Source organism: Bison bison, unplaced genomic scaffold (assembly GCF_000754665.1).
Source record: "Bison bison bison isolate TAMUID 2011002044 unplaced genomic scaffold, Bison_UMD1.0 scf7180017864519, whole genome shotgun sequence".
Taxonomy (NCBI): Eukaryota; Metazoa; Chordata; class Mammalia; order Artiodactyla; family Bovidae; genus Bison; species Bison bison.
The window spans coordinates 8,931,474-8,938,726 of NW_011495072.1; the positions used below are offsets into that span (position 1 = coordinate 8,931,474).

The 7,253-nt window shown below is 38.2% G+C and overlaps 1 protein-coding gene across 5 annotated transcripts in view; it reads right to left on the reverse strand.

The window, feature by feature from the left end:
• RAP1A (RAP1A, member of RAS oncogene family) overlaps positions 1–7,253 on the reverse strand; it is an 86,017-nt gene that overhangs the window by 28,298 nt on the left and 50,466 nt on the right. The window contains exon 1 of one of the 5 annotated variants that reach the window (XM_010830824.1): positions 4,477–4,646. The exons of the other annotated variants lie outside the window; for them this stretch is intronic. The gene's annotated coding sequence lies outside the window, so the exon portion shown is untranslated. Of the gene's footprint in view, positions 1–4,476; positions 4,647–7,253 lie in introns of those variants that run through there. 5 annotated transcript variants of the gene reach the window in all.

The window sequence follows — 7,253 nt, forward strand, 5'->3', positions numbered from 1 at the left end:
CCTTTCTAAGAGCCCTCTGCCCTTTTTGTCAACTATGTGACCCAGCCGCCTCTGAAGCCTGTCTTATAGTCAAGCTTTAATTCAGATAATTGTAGCCTCAAGAGACCATGAGCCAGACTATTCCAGTCAAGCTACTCCCAAATCTCTAATCCTTAGAAAATGAGGGACAATAAATAATTACTGTTGTTTTAAGACAGTAAGGTTTGGGTTCATCTGTTACACAAGAATAGATCATTAATACAGGGGCTAAAGAAATTCAGTGTGTAAAAGTCTTTTCAACAAGTCAAGCTGGGGCGGGGGGGGGGGGGGCGGGGAAGAACTTCAACTCTTGGGGCTCATACTAGCCAAAATCCAGAAACAATACAAGTATACATCAAGAGGTGAATGGGTAAATGGTGGCATATCCAATCAATGGAATACTATTAATAAAAAGAAACTACTGACAGATGCAGTAATGTAGATGAATCTGAAAAACATGCTCAGCAAAATCAGCCAAATATGAGACAGTGAATATTGTATGATTCCACTTACATAAAATTCCAAATACGAAACTCAGTTATAGTGCCAAAAAGCTACGTGGGACCAGTGGTGATAGGGCAGGAGTGATGACTACAAAGGAGCATAAGGGAACTTTTCAGGGTGAAGGAAATGAGCTCTATCTTGATCATGATGGTAGTTACATGGGTATACAGATTTATCGAAACTTACTGAACTGTATATTCAAAATAGGTGCATTTTATTACATGTAAATTATAGCTCAATAGAATTAATTTAGGAAATTCAATGGAAAAGAGGGAAGAAATTTCTCAGACTAACAGTTATATGTGAAAGTCAAAGTATCAGTCATGTCTGACTCTTTGCAACCCCATGGACTGTAGCCCACCAGGCTCCTCTCTCCATGGAATTCTCCAGGCAAGAATACTGGAGTGGGTTGCCATTCCCTTCTCCAGGGGATAATCCCAACCCATGAATTAAACCTGGGTCTCCTGGACTGCAGGCAGATTCTTTACTGTCTGAGTCACCAGGGAAGCCCCCAAACAGTTATATATATATACATACTGTTAGAAACCGAGTATGCCCCCTGAAAATTCTTATATTGAAGCTCTCCCCACAATATGATGGTATTAAGAGGTGGGACCTTTGGGAGATAATTAGGATTATATGAGGTCATAAGGGCAGAGCCCTCATGTATGGGATTATACCCTTGAAAGAGGCTGAGAGCTTGCTTCTCTCTGCCCTCTCCCATGTGAGGATACAAGACAACCAAATACAAGCCAGGAAGTGGGTCCTTACCAAACACCTAATCTGCTAGGGCACTGATCTTGGACTTCTCAGCCTCCAGAACAGTGAGAAATAAATCTGTTGTTTAAGCCACCCAGACTATGATAATTTGTTATAGTGGCTGGAACAAAGCAACATGGTAAGGATAAATTAGTAGACTATGTAACAGACATGACAGCAAGAATAGCTTTGTTCTGAATCAAATATTTTTAAAATATCTCCCAGGTAACAGGTCTGTTAATATGGACTAGATACCAGGGACAAAAAACAAAAATATCTGTTTCCTTCCTCAAAGAGCTCACAGAGGGGAAAAAAAAAAAAAAACTACAATATAGTTGCAAACAAAGTTACTATAGAGACAAGACTAAAGGGTTGGGGAAGGATGGAGGAACAGAGAAGAGGGGCAGGAGGAGAAGGGGACGACAGAAGATGAGATGGCTGGATGGCATCACTGACTTGATGGACGAGAGTCTGAGTGAACTCTGGGAGTTGGTGATGGACAGGGAGGCCTGGCGTGCTGCGATTCGTGGGGTTGCAAAGAGTCGGACACGACTGAGCGACTGAACTGAACTGAACTGACATAAAAGCTAAGTGAAAAGCTAAAGAGGAATGTTATAGGTATGTAGTGAAGGGCATTCTAAGCAGAGGAAACAGGTGAACAAATACTCCAAACTATTAAATACAGAAGATTCAGGGAATACTGCATAGCTCAGCATGAGTAAAACACAGGGTTTAAAAATAAGGTATGGAAATTGAAGTCAGGTACGGAGACTGGGTTATGCTTACAAAAGCATTTGCCATGTTAAGAGTACTTTTTATCTAGTAAGCAATGAGGAGAAAACAATGATTTTTTTTAAAAAAGTAATGTATACACAAATATTATATAATTATAATATAGAAAACTGATACGGTATATAAGGGAGATCAAAGGAAAAGAGAGATCAGAGATAGAATAGCAGGAAGCTACTGTAACAGCTCAGGTGGGAAATGACACAGGCCTGTAGAGTAGCTCTACAGCTGAAGGCGGGCAGTGTTTTTCTGAAGGAAAAACTGACAAGACTCCATAGCTGATTAGAGGTTATTACTGAGGCTTTTATTAAGAGGATTGAAGAACAGTCAGGATAATTCTCAGGTATCTATCTTGGGCAATTTAGGGGGCTGGTGGCACACCTCCTCCAATTAAGATAGGAAATATAAAAGAAGATTTAAAAAGAAAGTTAAATCTTTCTGCCAAAAATTAAGTTTGAGATGCTTACAGGAAAAGCAGGTAAACAACTGACAGACCAAGTCTGGAAGCTCAGTAGAAACCAATAAGGACTTAGGAGTGGGTGTTACAAAAGAGGGTAGTAGTTGAAACCATAGCAGATGAGATCAAACAAGGAGAATTTATTAATTCAGTGAAAACAGAAGAAAGCTAAGAACTGAACTCTGAGAAACAAGCACATTTTACTATCTAGATGAATAGGAACCTGAGGAATAAACGACGTGGGAGATGTTTGTGCTGGATACTAGTAATCCTATTAACTCTTATCTGTACCAAGTAGTCCTTTCATTTCTATGGGGTGCAAAAAAGCTAACTATTAAACACAAGAGACAGATCCCCATATCCCTAACCCCCTTTCCAGGCTCCCAGTGATTCTCAGTCTGGGGATTACTGTCATTTTAATAAGAGGCAAATTCATCATCTCTCTTATCCAAAAATGTGTATCTTTTTAGAGGGAATCCTAATATAGCAAGGCTCATTTATGCTTCCCAAATTGCCTCCTAGGGCAATAGCATTTGGGGAAACGCACTCAGACGTGGCCAAATTATTTTGGGTATTCTATAACAACAAAATATTTGGCCCCCGTTCCTCAACTTGAGGAGCAAGACAGTCAACTTACAAAGTTATTTTTCACGTGTTTTGTAAGCACAGAAAATCGTTTTCTTTACACCAAACAAGTACCATGGATTATAAATGTATACACATATGCACACATGCAAATACAATAATAATATAGCTCAGATAAGGAATCACATACAAATACCAATGAGGAATAATGTAGATGAATATTTTCTTTTTAAAAGGGGTTAGTTCTAACTTATTACTGCCAAGTTAGAAAACCACTATGTTCTTCCAAGCAAATCCCATGCCTTTTTATGGAAATCTCCTGTGCCCTGCACTCCCAACACAGCACCAGAAAATTTCTCACTCTGGTTAAGACTCCCCGACAAATAAGGAGGATAAGAATAAACATTACACTATGCTTACATTTTAAGTCAATCTTGAATCCCTAACACTATGGCCCAAGTTATAATATAACAATTTTTTCATGCTTCAAACTTCAGTAAAACTACTTCTAAATTTCACAAAATAACTTAACGATTTTCCCTGTGATACAAATAGACCTGCTTTTTCTGTTTTTAAATATTTAAACTAATTACAAGATGAAATGATTTCTCCTGTACAACTGAAGCTATGAAACAAAATTCATTAAAGGAAATTTAGTTGTGACAAGAAATTTTGGATAAAAAGTGTTTTACATTAAGGAACACTGAAACTTCTTAACAAGCAGTTATACTGTTGGTTATATTTAAATATTTACAGAAGCTGTGAATATTTTAAATCTGACAACTGACCACAAAATACTGGGGATGGGTGGGGATGGTGGTAAGTAATATGGAAATGATGGTAAGACTTAACTTTCTAAAATAAAGAACAACGTTCCTCATAATACATCATAGTGGAAAGTCAATCGTTTCTGTAACATGAAGTCATAGTACTATCCCACTGAGAGAGTATCTTCCTTGATACTTTCTCCTCTTGTTTTTCTCAAGACTAGTACTTTGGAGGGAGGATATATATGGGGATAAAATAATCAGACATAATATACTTACAAATGAAGTTTATAAATTAGTCTTCACATTCTAAAACCAGGTAACTCAGCTCAACAGTACTTTCTTACCCCTTACCAAATGAAAGAAGACAAGCTCCTGGAAATAGAAAAGGCAAGCCGGAACTCTCAAAAAGAGTAGACAATCAGTCACTGATTTGAGTAAAATCTGACAAAAGGCAATAAATTCAACAAGCAGCAGAACAAAAGCCAAAGAAAACAGAATTAAGAGGATCTATAAAACACTGTAAAATAAATGTAATATCCTTAAAGAAAACTGTGAAGCTATTAAATCTACATAAAAGACCCTGGAGTGACTTGCCTGGCAGTCCAGTGGTTCAGAATCCGCCTACCAATGCAGAGCACAAGAATTTGATCCCAGGTCTGGGATGATCCCACATGCCTCGAGCAACTACGCCCAGACACAACTACTGAATGTGTGCTCCAGAGCCCTCAAGCCGAAACTACTGAAGCTCACACTCCTACAGCCTGTGCTCCATAACAATGAGAAGCACCCCTGCTTGCTGCAACTAGAGAAAGCCCATGCAAAGCAATGAAGACCCAGTGCAGCCAAAAAGTAAATAAATACATCGTAAAAAAAAAAAAAAAATTTAAAAATTAAATTATGCAGAAGTGGTGTTGTATGACTTCTGAAGCTAGAAAGGGTGCCAGAAATTCCTCCTGGATCTCTATTTGAAGTCTGAAGTCATGCCTTTGGGCCCAGAGTTAAAAGGCTGCCCTGAAGTGGCCACTCTGGAAAAACCACAGAGATGGACAGAGCTGCCAGAGGAGCCCCAGCTGTGAGACCTATCAATAAAGAAGATAATTCCAGACAGCCACCATTTGACTGCATCACTCAGAGGAGAGACCTTGGGCCAGATCTTCCTAGATGAGTCATTCCCTAATTCCATACTCAAGAAACTATGGACGATAATAAATGGTTACTGTCTTGAAGTGAAAGCCGCTCCATCCTGTCTCTTTGTGATCCCGTGGACTAGAATTCTCTAGGCCTGAATACTGGAGTGGGGAGCCTTTCCCTTCTCCAGGGGATCTTCCCAAGCCAGGAATCAAACCCAGGTCAGATTCTTCACCAGCTGAGCCACAGGGAAGGCCACTGAATACTGGAGTGGGTAGCCTGTCCCTTCTCCAGTGGATCTTCCCAATAAAGGAATCAAACCAGGGTCTCCTACATTGCAGGTGGATTCTTGACCAACTGAGCTATCCGGGAAGCCTGGTTACTGTCTTAAGCCACAACAATTTGAATGGTTTGACTACTAAAAACAGGAGGTAGAAAGGAAAAAACAAAAGAACAAAGAACAGATGGACAAACTGAAAATAATGGATAACCTAAATATCATTAATTACATGAGTACATATTCAATAGGAAAAATGAAAATTAAAATGCAAAACAAAACATATATACAGCAAAAGTTAACAGAACCAAAGGGAAAACTAGTCAAACAAAAAATCAGGATTAGATTTTAACAAATTCAATAACAGAGAAAAGGAAGACAAAGTCAGTAAGGATATATTAAGGATTTGACCAAATAATGAATCAACTTAATTCAGATGACATATATAAAACACCACACCCCAAACCCAGCAACTGCAAATTACACATTTTTCTAAATTGCATATGGATCATTTATTAGAACAGACAATACTGGGCCATAAATCAGGTTTAAACAAATTTCAAAGGACTGAAATCATACAAAGTGTACATTCTGACCATAATGCAATTAAATTAGGAACCAATACAAAAATATAATTATATAATCTCCAAATGTTTTTAAGTTAACACAATCCTAAATAATATACAGGTCAAAGAAGAAATCAGATGGAAAGTAAAGGATCAGAGCTAAATGATAATAAAAATATATATCAGCAAAAATTATAGCTAAGTATTTGATTATCACTGTAAAATAAGTACAAAAATCTGAAAATAAAACTGTGATTATCTCAACCTTTTAGTTTGGGAGAAGACAGAAAGGAAGGCATGTTAAAAGTCTTTCTCTTCTTGGGAAGAGCATAAAGATACTGAGCCTCTCTTTTTCCATATACTGAAAAAATATAAATCAAAGCATGAAAAATATAATGTCAACAACTAAATCACATATAAGTTAAAAATCACTAGAGGAAAAGCAAGCACAGAAAACTTGACCACTGCCAGAATCACAAAGTGAAAACTAAACAACACAAAAGAAAGGTAAAGAAAAGAGTATAGGAATAAGACAAAATAAATCAGTAATCCCAATAAAAAGAAATCCTCCTAAATCCTAATTCTGCAAACCACAAATGATACAAGTTTATTCTATGCAGATTATGATGACAAACTTAGAAAACAATACACTTATCTTGCATGTAGCCAATCTTCTAGCATGCTATATTACTAGCTGGCTTTGTCTTTTCTTGTTAAATACTGAATTCAGTATTTTAGCAATACTGAATTCAGTATTTAACAACAGAATGCCTGAACTACAGTAAGCGTTTCTTTTGTGGCAATTCACTCTAAAAACATCTCTAGATACAGTCATCTGTTCCTTTGAACTCTATACTCACTAAACAGAGTACATTCCATTTCTGGATAATTTTACATTGCTGTTTCTCTGTAGTGGCTACTTGTTGGGCCCCTGCCTCTGATGCTAAACAGTATAAAGAGAACTCTCCCAGGCTACGCTCCTTCAAATATTTGAGGACAGCTATTTCCCCAACCATAACCTCTTTTTCAATAAGCAGTCCTATTCCTTTTTCAAATGACAGTTTCAAAATCTGTATTCATTCTGTTTCCTCTGCAAAAGTTTTAGGTCTTCAGTTTAGTTCAGTTCAGTCGCTCAGTCGTCTCCGACTCTTTGCGACCCCATGAACTGCAGCACGCCAGGCCTCCCTGTCCATCACCAACTCCCGGAGTTCACCCAGACTCACGTCCATCGAGTCGGTGATGCCATCCAGCCATCTCATCCTCTGTCATCTCCTTCTCCTCCTGCCCCCAATCCCTCCCAGCATCAGAGTCTTTTCCAATGAGTCAACTCTTCACATGAGGTGGCCAAAGTACTGCAGTTTCAGCTTTAGCATCATTCCTTTCAAAGAAATCCCAGGGCT